Source organism: Octopus bimaculoides, chromosome 14 (genome assembly GCF_046866305.1).
Source record: "Octopus bimaculoides isolate indiv1 chromosome 14, ASM4686630v1, whole genome shotgun sequence".
Taxonomy (NCBI): domain Eukaryota; kingdom Metazoa; phylum Mollusca; class Cephalopoda; order Octopoda; family Octopodidae; genus Octopus; species Octopus bimaculoides.
Window position 1 is genome coordinate 34,101,809 of NC_142941.1, and position 15,000 is coordinate 34,116,808.

At 34.8% G+C, this 15,000-nt stretch overlaps 1 protein-coding gene across 3 annotated transcripts in view; it reads right to left on the minus strand.

Moving 5' to 3' along the window:
* LOC106869384 (protocadherin gamma-B4) overlaps positions 1 to 15,000 on the minus strand; it is a 240,955-nt gene that overhangs the window by 106,213 nt on the left and 119,742 nt on the right. The window contains exon 1 of one of the 3 annotated variants that reach the window (XM_089362682.1): positions 14,205 to 14,397. The exons of the other annotated variants lie outside the window; for them this stretch is intronic. The gene's annotated coding sequence lies outside the window, so the exon portion shown is untranslated. Of the gene's footprint in view, positions 1 to 14,204; positions 14,398 to 15,000 lie in introns of those variants that run through there. 3 annotated transcript variants of the gene reach the window in all.

Genomic DNA, 15,000 nt, shown 5'->3' on the forward strand with positions numbered 1-15,000 from the left:
ACATATATATATATATACATCAGCATTTATATATTCCAATAAATACAAACCACGTACATACATACATGATGCATGCATATATATATATGTGCATACATACATACATACATACATACATACATATATATATATATATATATATATATATATATATATATATATATATATAATATATATATATATATATATATATATATATACATATGTACATACATACATCTACACATTGGTATACGATATTGTACACAATGTAAAAAGGGCAACCAATAACAATGACAACAATAAAAACAACAAAAGCCCCTAAAATGACCCTCAAGAGATGCCAAGAAAGCCTTCATTGTCGGAGATTATTGCAATTTGGAATCTATATAAGAAGTATTTATAATTCTTTCACAGCATAAGTGTCTCTTTCTTAGGCAAGCTCTTGCAAAAATGTATATATTCATACGCAGTGTTGCAAGTGTGCATGTGGAATATGTGCACGTGGAGTATGTGCATGTGGAGTATGTGCATGTATGTATATGTGTGTGTAAATATATATATATATATATATGCATATATAACATATATATATATATATATAAATAAAGATATATATATATATATATGTATATATGTATATACACATAACAAACATACATCCCATCTCTTCATACTCTGGATTGACCGTTGACTGGACACTATTCAATTTTTTTTCTCCGTGTTTTTCTCCTTGTCTCCGTATTCTTTCTGTTGAAGAGCGTAGCTCGAAACGTCAAAGACTTTCCGTATTCCCGAGCGTCATACTAATATATCCTTTTGTTATTTACACCACCTGTCCTCGTCTGTTGTTATTATTTGTATATTCTCCCATATATATATATATATATATATATATATATATATATATATATATATATATATATATATATATATATATATATATATATTTATATATATATATATATATATATACATACAATGTACATTGAAAACACATATAAGTATATATACCATCATCACCATCGTTTAACATCCGTTTTCTATGCTGGCATGGGGACTGGTAAGCCAGAAGGCTGCACCAGGCTCCAGTCTGATCTGGTAAGGTTTCTACAGCTGGATGCCCTTCCTAACGCCAACCACTCTGAGAGTGTAGTGGGTCCTTTTTACATGCCACCAGTATGGGGAGCCAGTCAGGCGGCACTAGCATCGCCCATGTTCAGTTGGTGCTTTTTATGTGTCACCAGCATGGGGAGCTAGTCAGGCAGCACTGGCAATTACTCATGCATGAATGATGCTTATTGCATGCCACCAGTACAGGAGCCAGTCAGGTGGCACTGGCATCAGCCACAACTATTAATTTCTATTTTGATTCCGATTTGATTGAGATTCTGATTGTTATTTTGATTTTAATTTTTGATTTTACTTGACTCCATAGGTCTTCTCAAGCATGGCGTGTTGCCCAATGGTTCAAAGGTACTTCGTAAATGGGCTGGTTATGCGATTCTGGTATAGGCTATGGCTGTGATCTCACTTTACTTGCCAGGTTTTCTCAATCACAGCATATTTCCAGAGGTCTGTGAGACCCAACATTCGAAGGTCATGCTTCACCACCTCATCTCAAGTGTTCTTGGGTCTCCCTTTCCCATTGGTTCCTTCGACTATGCGGCACATGACCATACCAGCGCAGTCGTCTCTGTCGTACATCACATCTGATGCCTTTTATGTCTAACATTTCCCTCAGGGCGCTTACATTCTGTTGTGTGTGCACACTGACATTACACATCGAAATGATCATACTAGCTTCATTTCTTTCAAGCCTATGTATGTCCTCAGCAGTCATGGCACATGTTTCACTGCCATGTAGCATGGGAGTATGCACATATGCATCATACAGTCCACCTTTCACTCTGAGCAAGAAGCCCTCTGTCATCAGCAGAGGTAGGAGCTTTTTGAACTTTGCCCAGGCTATTCTTATTCTAGTGGCAACACTCTCAGAGCACCTACCCCAACTACAGACTTGGTCACCTATGTAGCAGAAGCTACTTCTAGTTTCGTCCCCTGGTATGTGATGAAATCTGTTTTCTGAGCATCTTCGGTGTCTATTGCTCCTGTGCATCTGCTGCACACAAAAGCTACCATCTTGGTTAATCTTCCTTTGATGTTGCTGCACTTCTTATGTGTCCATAGCTTACACTGGGTACATCTTATGGAGTTTCTACCTACACCTTTTCTACAGATTGAGCTGGGTCATCTAACTGAAGGGGTTTGTGATTTGTTCGCCTTCCTGCTTACTAGGACTTTGGTCTTTGCAACATTGACTCTAAGGCCCTTCGATTCTAAACCATGCTTCAATACCAGAAACTTCTCTAGTTCTGGTAGCGATTCAGCTATGAGAGCAAAGTCATCAGCATAGAGGAGCTCCCAGGAGCAGCCTGTCTTGAATTCCTCTGTTATTGCCTGGAGGACTATGATGAATAAGAGGGGGTTAAGGGCTGATCCTTAGTGAACCCCTACTTCTACCCAGAATTCTTCCCTATACTCATTGCTGACCCTTACCTTACTGAGAGCATCCCTGTACAAGGCCTGTACAGCTCTTATTAACTACTTATCTATCCCTAGTTTCCGCATCACCACCAGATAAGGGATCGGGGGACCCTGACAAAGGCTTTCTCTAAGTCAACAAAGGCCAAATATAGGGGTCTATATTTAGTTAGGTATTTTCCCTGCAGTTGCCTTACAAAAAATATAGCATCAGTGGTGCTTCTACCTGGCACAAAACCGAACTGCATCAAGCAGACTCTCTCCCTAATTAGTTGGGCTATGACCCTCTCTGTGACTTTCATCACCTGATCCAGCCGTCTGATACCCCTGTAGTTATTTCTATCTAAAGCATCACCTTTACTTTTGTAGCAGTTGTCTATGGTGCTGCTACGAGAGTTATTGGATGTTACTCCTTCTTGAACTACCTGATTTACAATATGGGTGACTAGGCCATAACCCACAGCATCAGATATTTTAAGCATCTCAGCTTTATCTACCAGGGTGCTAGCTGGTCCCTCGACTGGGACAACATTTGGCCGGCTCTCCATCTTGCATACATTCTCCACATTCAGCAGCCTTTCATAATGGCATCTCCACCCACATACACACACACATATATACATATTATTACATGTGTGTGTGTTTATTTTTATATATATGTATATGTGTGTGTGTATATATATATATATATATATATATATATATATATATATATATACGGAATACAGTGTCTGCAAGTTGATGAGTACCTCATATTCCCCTCCATTTTCTTATTACTATATAAATTTAGGGTAAAATAACCCCCTTTTACCTGCACTTACTTATTGCACTTGGTATAACACTAGTGTAACAATAATTGGGTACCCTCCCAGCAGTATATTGGATAGATATTATCCCTTAGTGGGTTGAATCCTCAACCCCTAGCTCTCTTGCATTATATATATATATATATATATATATGTATACACACACACACACACACACACACACACACACACACACACACACACACATATATATATATATATACGTTTATATATTCGTTTTGCAAGATTCTTGATGTGAAATCATATGTTGAAACAGATATTGTTGTATTTGGGGATGGTCATGTTGCCAGTTTAGCCAATAAAAACACACGCACTATACATTTGGTGTTAATTTGCTTCAGCTTTATTTTACATTAATCGTATTTTGGTCAGAGTTCTTTCGTCACACTTCTGTGACCTCATCAGTGGTTCTTGTGGTTGGGAAGCTTCTTACCACACAGCCATGCCTGCACCAGGTATTTCTACAAGTTAATTTTAAATTGCGTTTATGACATTAATTTCAGAGGTATTAATTTCAGTGTTAAAAAAAATCTATTGTCACAAATTTAACTCTTCAGTTGATGGAGAATCAGACATCCATATATGTTTAGGAATATTGAAATGGTAGAAATATGATAGCGTCTTGGGATTGATAAAGCATGTCTTTATGTGTTTATTTAAATAATAGTTTCATTTTATTGCATATGCATCTTCATTTTTGTAGTGATTCTATATCATGTATATATATATATATATATATATATATATATATAGTAGAAATATGTTAAAAAAACAAGATAGAAACTACACGTGGAAATGTAAGGGGAAAGTAAGCAGAAAAATAAGAGAAAATGCACATTGGAAATCAAAAAGAAGGTAAAGCTTTTTATGAAAAGTAACGATATATATATACAATTAGATGAACTGAGGTAGGAATAAAGGTAAAAAAAAGTCATTATTGTGAGTTGTTAAAGAGATTTACAAGCATACCGGTTTCGTAGTATTACTAGTCATTGCTTTGAGTATACACCGAATTCTGAATGGTGTCAAGTCTATTAGTCCCTATACACATACATATATATATATACATATATATATGTGTGTGTGCGTGTGCATATATAGATATATTCTTTTATTCTTTTATTTGTTTCAGTCATTTGACTGTGGCCATCCTGAAACATTCACACACACACACACACACACACTCATTTATATATATATTCTTTTACTCATTTCAGCCATGTGGCTGTGGTCATGCTAGAGAACCACACACATATATATTTATAAATGTATATATACGTGTGTGTGTGTGTGTGTGTGTATACATATACACACACACATCTATATAGATAATATAAATAGATAGATAGACAGAGAGAAAGAGGGAGAGTGAGAGAGAGAGAAAACGATATACTGATATATACCAGAGATAAATAGATATTGAGATATATGTAGTTATTCAAGATATTCATAGATATATATAAATGTAGCATAATTAGTAAAATATATGAGTTCATGGCGGAGGAGCTAATATTCTGAGTTAGAAATGCAGCTCCCAGGGTACATGAAAGCTTTTAATGTGAACTTTCCAGCCAAAGATCACACTGTGTCTATCTATCTATCTATCCATCCATCCATCCATCAATCCATCAATCTATCTATCTATCTATCTATCTATCTATCCGACTGTCTGCCTGTCTGTTCGTTTGTGTGTCTGTCTGTCTATCTTTCTGTCTGTCTACTTTCCTGCTTGCCTCCCTTTCTCTCCCCGCCTCTCTCTCTCTTTCTCTCTCTATCTATCAGTCTATCTATGTAGACAATCTTGAGTTAACTCTGCAAGAACTGTAATCCATTTTATAGAAGTGGCATTAGTAGGTGGTGCTAATGGTTCTGATGGTTCTGTTTTGAAGGTATTTACAATGGTGTGTGGTGGTGACGGTGAGAGAGGTGGTGTTGGTGGTGGTGGTGGATGTGATGGTGGAGGTGGTTGTGGTGGTAGTGGTCGTCGTTGTGGTGGTCGTGGTGGTGGATGTGGTGTTGGTGGTTGTGGTGGTGGTGGCAGTGATAATGACTGTGGTAGTGGTGGTTGTGGTGGTGGTGGTGTTAGTGGTGGTGCTGGTGATGGTGGTTGTGCTACTGCTACTATTGATGGTTGTAGTGTTGATGAATTCCATTGCTTCAATTTATTTTTATTTAAAAAATTTTGCATTCTTTTTTTTTCTTTTTGTTTTAATTTGTTTTTGAAGGTTTGTTTTTCCAGTATTCAATTTGGAATACTTATAAAATAGCACTTAGAAATGTGTGTGTGTATGTATGTGTGTATATATATATATATGAATGTATGTAAGAATGTATATATTTCATTTCATTTCATTTCAAAGTTTCAGCTCAGAGCTGCGGCCATGCTGATGCACCACCGTGTATATGTGTATATGTGTATATGTGTATATGTGTATATGTGTATATGAATACATATACCTGTATGTAAATTATATATTATATATATATGTATATATAAATATATACACATATATACATACATATGTGTGTGTGTATATATATCTATAAATGCATATCTATAAATGCATACCTATACATACATACATACATATATATATATGTATATATATATATATATATATATATATATATATATATATATATATATATATATATATGTATGTATGTATGTATGTATATATATATGTATGTATATATATGTATGTGTGTATGCATGTGTGTGTGTGTAGGTATATGTGTCTGTGTGCGTGTGTGTGTGTGTGTACATGTATCTATATCTATCTGTCTATATATATGTATATATGTATACACAAACAGACACACACACACACTCACACACACTCACACACAGGTATGTATATATGATGATATAGAATGCACACAAGCATACGCATATGCATACACTATATATACACATACATACATACATACATACATATATATATATATATATATATATGCATACATACATATGTATATGTATATATATATGTGTATATATATATATATATATATATTCTCCTAAAATGTTGTTAAGTATTACATATATATATATGTAAACCTATATATGTCAATGCATACGCATATCTGCAATATTTACACATTCCTATCTATGCGTGTGTATCGATGCATACTAACACCGCATTCCCACACTTACAGACCCATAGAAATATACACACAGACACATGCATATATACATATATATACATATACACACATAACATTTTAAGAATAATCTTTTCTTTGTTCTCTCTTCTTGCTTTACACTTTTCTTTAAATTTTCGATTTTTTTTTTTTATTTGTTCACTCTTTTATTGTTTCTTTCTCCTTTCCAGCCCAATAGATCTCTTCGAGGAAACCAAAAAGGAGGATAAAAGTACCTGCTGGCTGTATTCGTTGAAGCCTCATCTTTACATTTAGTTCATGTATGAATGTATGTATCTGTGCATGTATGTTTGTATGTATTATGTATAATGTATGTTTGTATGTATGTGTGTATGAATGTATCTGTGCATGTATGTATGGTTGTATGTATGTATGCATGATGTATGTTTGTATGTATGATGTACGTATGTATGTATGATGTATGTTTTTATGTATGTATAATGTATGTATGTATGTATGTATGTATGTATGTATGATGTATGTTTGTATGTATGTATGATGTATATTTGTATGTATGTATGTGTGTATGTATGGATAATGTATGTTTGTATGTAGGTATGTTTGTAAGTATGCATGTATGTATGAGGTATGTTTGTATGTATGTATGTATGTATGATGTATATTTGTATGTATGATGTATGTTTGTATGTTTGTATGTATGATGTATGTATGTATGTATGATATATGCTTGTATGTATGATGTATGTATGTATGTATGTATGATGTATGTATGTTTGTATGTTTGTATGTATGATGTATGTATGTATGATATATGTTTGTATGTATGATGTATGTATGTATGTATGTATGTATGATGTATGTATGTATGTATGTATGTATGTATGATGTATGTATGTATGATGTATGTATGTATGTATGATATATGTTTGTATGTATGTATGTATGTATGATGTATGTATGTATGATGTATGTATATTTGTATGTTTGTATGTTTGTGTGTATGTATGATGTATGTTTGTATGTATGTATGTATGTATTTATGTATGTATGTATGATGTATGTTTGTATGTATGTATGTATGATGTATGTTTGTATGTATGATGTATGTTTGTATGTGTGTATGTATGATGTATGTTTGTATGTGTGTATGTATGATGTATGTATGTATGTATGATGTATGTATGTATGTATGTATGATGTATGTATGTTTGTATGTATGATGTATGTATGTATGTATGTATGATATATGTATGTATGATGTATGTATGTATGTATGTATGTATGATATATGTTTGTATGTATGTATGTATGTATGATGTATGTATATTTGTATGTTTGTATGTTTGTGTGTATGTATGATGTATGTTTGTATGTATGTATGATGTATGTTTGTATGTTTGTATATATGTATGTGCATATGTATGCATGTTTGTATGTATATATGTACATATATATAAATATGTATATGTACGTATGATTGTATGTATGTATCTAAAGATATATACATGTGTATATGTATGTATGCATGCTTGTATGATGTGTGTATGTGTGTATGATATGTATGTATGTATGTATGTATGTATGTATATGTGTATGGTATGTATGGATGTGTATATGTATGCATGTATGTGTTGCATGTGTGTATGCATATATGTTTGTTTACATCTGTCTTTCTGCCTGTATCTACATGCATGGGTATGTATGTATGTATGTTTTTGTACATGTATGTATATATGTTTGTATGCATGTATGTTTGTAAGTAAGTATGTATGTATGTATAATGTATGAATGGTATGTATGTAGCGTATGGTTGTATGGTATTTATGCATATGTTTGCTTGCATCTATCACTGTATGTGTATGCATGTGTATGCATGTGTATGTGTGTACCTATTTATGTATGTATGTATGGTATATAAGTGTGTATGCATGTATGGTACTTATGCATATATGTTTGTTTGCCTCTATCTGCATGTATGTGTATGTGTGTATTTATGTGTATTTATGGATGTAGTCTTTATACTTATGTGTAAGTATGTAGGTATTTCTCTATGGGTGTATGTATAAATGTGTGTGTATGTTTTTCCATATCTATTTATGTATCTGCCAATCCATCCAACTATCTATTTATCTGTCTGTCTGGCTCTCTGTCTGTCTACCAATCTGTCTGTCTGTCTGTCTGTCTGTCTGTCTGTCTGTCTGTCTGTCTGTCTGTCAGTCTCTCAGTTTTATCTGTCTATCTATCTATCTATCTATCTATCTATCTATCTATCTATCTATCTGTCTGTCTATCTATCTATCCATCTCACTATCTATCTAGCTATCCCTCTATCCATCTATCAATGTATCTATCTATCTATCTGTTCAAATTATTTTGTATGAGTTTACATTCTAGAATGAAGTTCTAATGAGACCTAGTGATTCTTCATTTCCAGTGGTTGACATGCTAGTCAACCCATAACTGGGACCCTAACAGGATGCTATGACACCAAGTCAGAGTTGATTTGGAAACAATAGTGACTAAGAGGTGGTTCTGTGATCCCCTAAACTCTACTGGGGCACTTTTACTTGATTTCAACACCATTATGATGCACGGTTGTATATCATCTCATGTCTTTTCAACTTGTTTTTTTGCATGTTTTCATAGGTCAACTATGAAAGTTTTATATGAATGTTATCTATTTTTATTGTCTGCCTGCTACTAATAATAATAAGGCCCTGAGGAGATGCAGTATCCCATATTTTATAATATTTTATAATATGCATGAATCAATCTGGATATTGCATCGAAATGTTCATAGGTCATTTTCATTATTATAATAAAGTATTTTCAATGGATCAGTTTTGAGCTCTCATTTAAATCGACATATATATATATATATATATATATATGTGCGTGTGTGTGTGTATGTATGTATGTACATATATATTTGCTTAAACGCACCCTGTCCACCCTACTGAGAGGTTGGTGTTAGGAAGTGCATCCAGCTGCAAAACTCCTGCCAAAATAGTCACAGAAGTCTGGTGCAAGCTTCGACCTGGCTGGCTGTTGTGGTATTGTCCTACCCATGCTAGCATAGAACATGAACATTATATGATGATGATGATGATGATATATATATCTGTGTGTGTGTATATCATCATCATCGTTTAACGTCCGCTTTCCATGCTAGCATGGTTTGGACGATTTGACTGAGGACTGGTGAAACCGGATGGCAACACCAGGCTCCAGTCTAATTTGGCAGAGTTTCAACAGCTGGATGCCCTTCCTAATGCCAACCACTCAGAGAGTGTAGTGGGTGCTTTTACGTGTCACCCGCACGAAAACGGCCACGCTCGAAATGGTGTCTTTTATGTGCCACCCGCACAAGCCAGTCCAGGGGCACTGGCAACGATCTTGCTCGAAAATCCTACGGTAGCCAGTCAGGCGGTACTGGCAACGGCCACGCTCAAAATGGTATATATATATATATATATATATATATATATATATATATATATATATATATATATATATATAGATAGATAGATAGATATATATACATATATACATATATATATACATATATGTGTGTGTGTATGTATATATATATATATATATATATATATATACATATATGTGTGTGTGTATATATATATATATATATATATATATATATATATATATATATATATATATATGTATGTATATACATATAGATATATATAATATCCACTTTAGCTGTTAACTTTATAACTGAATTGTAAATGAATTGAATTAGCAATTAAACTAAAGTTGATCAAAGAATACATTAATGTGTATTTTTTTTAACTATGTTTGATCAAAGAGTAAAAAATAATTACCCAAGTTCTGAGATGGTGATTGTGGTAGTTGTTTGATTGGAACCGATACCTTATAGTAAATGCCCCAAGGTGTTAGGTACAAATGAAGTTTTAAACTCACCTCTTAATTCAATTTCTGTTTTCCTGATTGTGTTTCATCTAACTACACTGTCTTATGTCCTCTTTACATTTTATAATATTTAAAACATGATTTTTGATGTACAGAAACATATATGTATATATGCATATCCATCCATATATATATATACACATGCATATATTTACATATATATAAACATACATATATATACATATATATATATATATATATATATATATATATATATATATATATATATATATATATATATATATATATATATATATATATATATATATATATATATATATATATATATATATATATATATATATATATATATATATATATATATATATATATATATATATATATATATATATATATATATATATATATATATATATATATATATATATATATATATATATATATATATAGGCGCAGGAGTGGCTGTGTGGTAAGTAGCTTGCTTACCAATCACATGGCTCCGGGTTCAGTCCCACTGTGTGGCACCTTGGGCAAGTGTCTTCTACTATAGCCTTGGGCCGACCAAAGCCTTGTGAGTGGATTTGGTAGACGGAAAGCCCGTCGTATATATGTATATGTATATATATGTGTGTGTATGTTTGTGTGTGAGTGTTTGTCCCCCCAACATCGATTGACAATTGATGCTGGTGTATTCATGTCCCCGTAACTTAGCGGTTCGGCAAAAAAGTTTCCATCTACCAAATCACCTCAGAAGACTTTGGTTGACCCAAGGCTATAGCAGAAAACACTTGCCTAAGGTGCCACACAGTGGGACTGAACCCAGAGCCATGTATATATGTATGTATGTAAATACAATTTTATATATATATATATGTATATGTATATGTTGGGTTGAAATATTTGGCACATGGCCAGCAGGTTTGGGGGAGGGGATAATTTGATTATATCAACCCCAGTGTCCAACCGGTACTTATTTTATCGACCCTGAAAAGATGAAAGGCAAAGTTGACCTTGGCAGGATTTGAACTCAGAACATAAAATGTACCCCCAGCATAGACTAGTCATCAACGACTTTAGACTCGAGACCAGAAGGATGCCAAGAAGCAGACCAATATGGAAAAGAAAGATTTGGAAGCTTAGGACCTTTCATATGGTCAGAGATTTAAGGACATCCTAATTGAGAAATTTGATGACAGGGAGAAATACCTGAGAAATTTGATGCAGGAGAAATACCTAGACAAAAATAAACCTCTGTAATTGGCTTTTGTTGATTTGGAGAAAGATTTTGACAGAATCCTCCAATCCCTTATCTGGTGGTCAGTGCAGAAACTAGGGATAGATGATTAGTTGGTGAGAGCTGTACAAGCCTTGTACAGAGATGCTACCAGTAAAGTGAAGGTGGGCATTGAGTACAGCGAAGAATTCAGGGTACAACTAGGGGTTCACCAAAGATCGGTGCTCAGCCCTCTCTTGTTCATCATAGTCCTCCAGGCAATAACAGAGGAATTCAAGACAGGCTACCTCTTGGGAGCTCCTCTATGCTGATGACCTTGCCTTTATAGATGAATCACTACCTGAACTAGAGAAGAAGTTCCAAGTATGGAAGCAAAGTCTAGAATGAAAGGGCCTTAGAGTTAGCCTAGGAAAATCCAAAGTCCTAGTAAGTAGTAAAGCAGAAAAATCACAACTCCCTTCAGGTAGATAGCCCTGTTCAGTCTGTAGAAAAGGTGTTGGTAGAAACTCCATAAAATGCACTCGGTGTAAGCTTTGGATACATAAAAGGTGCAACAACGTTAGAGGAAGGTTAACATGGAAACTAACTTTTGTATGTGGAAGGTGCACAGGTACAATAAACACGGAAACTGTGCAGAAAAATAGACTCCATCAACTGTCATGGGGGCAAGCTAGAGGTAGTAGGTAGCTTCTATTATCTAGGTGACGAGGTTAGTAGTGAAGGTGGATGCTCTGTGAGCATAGCTGTGAGAATAAGATTAGGCTGGGCAAAGTTCAGAGAGCACCTACCCCTGCTGGCAATAAAGGGCCTTTCACTCAGAGTAAAAGGCAGATTGTCTGATGCCTGTGTGTGAATAGCTATGCTACATGAAATATGGGCTATGACAGCCTAGGACATGTGTAGGCTTGAAAGAAATGAAGCCTATATGCTTCACTGGATGTGCAATGTCAGTGAGCATGTTCGACAGTGTGCAAGCATCTTGAGATAAAAGTTAGGCATAAGAGGAATCAGATGTGGTGTGCAAGAGAGATGACTGCACTGGTATGGTCATGTGGATGAGGACAGCTGTGAAAAGAAATTCTGGTTTCTAACTGTGGAGGGAATCTGTAGTAGAGGTAGACCCAGAAAGACATGATTTGAGGTGGTGAAGCATGGTCTTCGAACCTTGAGCCTTACAGAGGCAATGACTGGTGACCAAGACCTTTGGTGATGTGCTGTGCTTGAGAGGACCCATCAAGCCTAGTGCACCCGTCCTGGTGGCATGTAAAGAACATCTTTTGAATGTTGGGTTTCACAGAGGCAAAATGGCTGAGTTCCTTTTGAGTGTTGGTTCTAATGGCAGCAATGACCAAGACCTTTGGCATTACGTCGTGCTTAAGAAGAAGACCCATCAAGCTGAAAAAAATTGCAGTCATGGCAGATACCAGTGTCATGCAATATGGCACGTAAATGCATCCCGGTGTCACGCAAATGGCACCAGTGCCGGTGGCATGAAAAAGCATCCATTACACTCTCAGAGTGTTTGGCATTCGGAAGGGCATCGAGCTGTAGAAAACCATGCCAAATGGGACTGGAATCTGGTGCAGCCTTTCAGCATGCCAGCCCAGTCAAACCGTCCAACCCATGCCAGCATGGACAACAGACATTAAATGATGATGATGATGATGATATTTTGATGTATTCTTTATATATTTTTATATTTTTTTCATATTTTTAAATATTTTTTTATTAATTTAATATTTTTTCAATATTTTTTCAATATTTGCTGATATACAAACATGTGATTGTTACATTTGATCATGGGTCTGTATGATCAGGATTGAACTAGCGTCAAACATCAATCACAACAACAGCAACAAGAAGAATAATAACAACAGCAGCAGCATGAACAGCTACTGCAGGTGCACCAGCAAAAAGGACAACAATGCAGAAGCAACAGTTAAGCAGCTGCAACAACAACAAGAAGCAATGACAGCAACAGTAATGATGACAAAAAACAACAATATCTGTCTCATCAACAACAGCAACAATGATTTCAGCGACACACAACAATAACAGCACCACCAACAACGACAACAAGTGTAACATCAACAATGACATCAACATCAAACAACAACAATGACAATAATATCACCACCACAACCACCACCACCACCACAGTCATTATCACTGCCACCACCACCACCACCACCGTCATTATCACCGCCACCATCGCTAACGCCACCACCACCACCACCACCACCAAAAATAAGAACAACAAAAAAAAACAGCGACAACAACACTACCAACTCTAACACCACCAACGATGACAACAACACCACCATCACAACTACAACACCAACAAAAAAGACCAATAACCACAACACCAACACTTCCAGCAGCAGCAGCAGCTACAACAGCAACATCATTGCAACCATAAACAACAACAGCGGCACCAACAACAACGTTAACAAAAAAAACCAACAACCACAACGCCACCAACAACAATAACAGCAACAGAAGCAGCAGCAAGGCTGCAGAAGCTATTTCAATACCAACAATTTTTGTAAGATAGTTACAAAAATTTAATCAATAAGACTTACCCATGCTAATATCACACCCATGTCTGATATTCCATATGGGGCTAACTCACCATCCCAGTTTTTAACATACAATCCATAACGGTAAACTTTTCGCGTCTACACAAGACACATGCCTCCTATTAATGTCTATGTCAGTGCTATGTAGTGCTGTGTGGATTATACAGCTATGTATATCCACAACAAAATCTGACACGCTTCATGATGTTCACTCTCTATTTTATTTAGCCACACATATACAGCAATACTTTGACACACAAACACTACAGACTACCCAACAACTTGAAAATCACACAAGCCAACACCATCACCGACTCTGGCCGATACTTCTCATCTTCTCTCACCATCCCGTCTCCAGCTACTTAAACCATTCATCTGAAACTTCTTAATATAATACATGTGTACGTGTCTATGTAACTGTGTGTGAATGAGTGTATGTGTATGTGTATATGTGTATATTTTTTATTTATGTATGAATATTCATATTCATACATACATATATATATACATATGTTTATGTATGTATGTATATATATATATATATATATATATATATATATATATATATATATATATATATATATATATATATTTATGTATGTATGTATGTATGTATATATTACATTTAATTTTGATTCAGTCATTCTCTTACTTCTGTGATTTTTGCCTGTAGATGCAAAGGGTCTTTAGGCAAACATATGTGTACACACTTACACACATGCACCCAGAAACACACACACATGTATATATATATATATATATATATATATATATATATATATATATATATATATATATA